This window comes from Stegastes partitus, unplaced genomic scaffold (assembly GCF_000690725.1).
Source record: "Stegastes partitus isolate 25-593 unplaced genomic scaffold, Stegastes_partitus-1.0.2 Scaffold159, whole genome shotgun sequence".
Classification (NCBI taxonomy): domain Eukaryota; kingdom Metazoa; phylum Chordata; class Actinopteri; family Pomacentridae; genus Stegastes; species Stegastes partitus.
The window spans coordinates 182,255-184,788 of NW_007577890.1; the positions used below are offsets into that span (position 1 = coordinate 182,255).

General features: G+C 46.1%; 1 protein-coding gene across 1 annotated transcript in view; it reads left to right on the forward strand.

The window, feature by feature from the left end:
- Nucleotides 1-2,534, forward strand: part of LOC103355604 (glycerol-3-phosphate transporter) — a 49,843-nt gene that overhangs the window by 23,654 nt on the left and 23,655 nt on the right. The gene's annotated exons all lie outside the window — the stretch shown is intronic.

The window sequence follows — 2,534 nt, forward strand, 5'->3', positions numbered from 1 at the left end:
AGGAGGGATAATGATACAGTAGATGCTTTGAAATTCTTAGATATAGCTGTGCAGTATTCTTAGTAGACCGAATAGCAGCAGATGATAGAAGGGTCATTAAAACAGGAAGAGACGAGAGATTTATTTTTTAGAGACTTGAGACTTGACTTGGACTCGTGACCAAAGACTTGAGACTTGACAAAGTCTCACCCCACAAAGACTTGAGACTTGACCAAGTCTCACCCCACAAAGACTTGAGACTTGACTTGGAGTCATGACCAAAGACTTGAGACTTGACTTGGACTTGCAAAGAAAGACTTGTGAATATCTCTGCCTCAACCCCCTGGACAATGGTTCGCAGCCTTTCACAGTCAACAAACTTCGTTCCTATCATTCTTCCAATCCAAAGTAAACTCCATCTACAATGACCTGACCCACTCTGCATCTGCTCCCCCTCCAGTTACCTGCCCTCCCTTAACCTGCCAGCCTCTATCCCAGTTCTCTCCAGTCTCTCCATCAGACCTCTCCAACCTCATGACAGGAATAAAAGCTTCTACCTGCATCCTGGACCCATCCCCTCAAAGTTTGTCAAGGCCTGTTTTCCTACACTATCCCCACTCATCGCTACAGCTATAAACTCTTCAGTATCTACTGGCTTCATTCCCCTCTGTCTTAAACTTGCTGCTGTCAGCCCCATTCTTAAACAACCTGAACCAAATCCTGACGTCCCTAAGGACTACAGACTGATCTCAACCGTCCCTTTTCTGTCCAAAATATAAATAATAATATAGATAATGATCAAGAGCTTCATGCTACAATTTGCCTGAATGCTGAACTGCTGATCCAGATATGCAAACACTTCTTTATTTAAATTGCTTTAAGTTATTGGATCCTGAAGAAACGCTCTCTCATCTTGCCTGTACTAATCATAATAATTGATCAGTTTTATACAGCGCTTTTCTAGGCACTCAAAGACGCTTTACACTGTCAATTATTCATTCACACACATTCATTCTGGTGGTGGTAGCTACGATTGTAGCCACAGCTGCCCTGGGGCAGACTGACAGAGGCGTGGCTGCCATTCTGCGCCTACGGCCCCTCCGACCACCACCTCAAACAACAACAAAACGCATTCACACCAGGCAAGGCGGGTGGAGTGTCTTGCCTAAGGGCACAACGACCATGAAACAGGTTACAGGGCGGAATTGAACTGCCGACCTTCCGATCATCGACCGACTCGCTCTACCACCTGAGCGACAGGCAAGATGACAATAAACTTGATTTGATTTGAATTCTGGAACATCTTGTGGTATCACAACTCAAAGCCCACCTCTCTGCCAATAACCTGTTTGAATTTTTCCAATCTGGATTCCGCTCTAACCACAGTAACGAAACAGCCCTCCTCAAAGTTACAAATGACCTTTTCTCCTCTGATGTCGGAAAATTAAACATCTTCATCCTCCTCGACCTCAGTGCTGCCTTTGACACAGTCAACCATTCCATCCTTCTCTCCCGCCTTGAAACAGTCTTCAACATTACCAGCACTGCCCTCTCCTGGTTCATATCCTACCTCTCTGACAGACACCAGTTCATCAGCGTCAATAATTGAAAATCCTCCACTGCGCCCCTCTCCCAAGGTGTTTCCCAAGGTTCAGTTCTCGGCCCCCTCCTCTTCATCCTCTACATGCTCCCCCTTGGTCACCTAATCCAACAGCATGGACTCCAGTTTCACTGTTTTTCTGATGACATCCAGCTCTATATCTCCACCAAAACAATCACCACTGTCACCCATTCAGCCCTCACCAACTGCATAACAGAGATAAAATCCTGGCTGCGAGCAAACTTTCTAAAACTAAACAGTAACAAATCAGAAATCATCATTATTGGTCCAAAATCACTAACCAAATCCACCCACAACTTCTCCCTCACCATCAACAGCTCCACTGTACTCACTTGCTCTCACATCAGAAATCTAGGCGTTGCCTTTGACCAAACCCTCTCCTTCGACCATCATATCAAGCACATAACCAAAACAGCCTTCTTCCATCTAAAAAACATGACCGGCTTCCGTCCATCCCTCCCCTCTTTAGCTGCAAAAACTCTCATCCATGCTTTTATCACATCCAGACTTGACTACTGCATCAGTCTTCTTTGCGGTACATCACCCAAATCCCTCAAGAAACGCCTGCTCACCCACTTCCGCAACCATGATCACATCACTCCCATCTTTCAGAACCTTCACTGGCTCCCCATTCCCAGCTTGTCCACTTCAAAATCCTCCTGATCACCCACAAAGCTCTCCATAACATGGCTTCCCCCCTACCAGACTAAACTCCTCCACTGGAAAACTCCCACCCACACCCTCCGATCAGCAAATGCTTGCCTCCTGTCCACCCCCATCCAGAGCAAAGGTGGCAGGGCTTTCTCCATTGCTGCACCAACCCTCTGGAAGTCACTCCCCAGAAGCATTAGAGAATCCTCCTCACTCTCCATATTCAAGACATCCATAAAGACATATCTTTTCAACACTGCCTACAACTCATAATTCTCCTTTT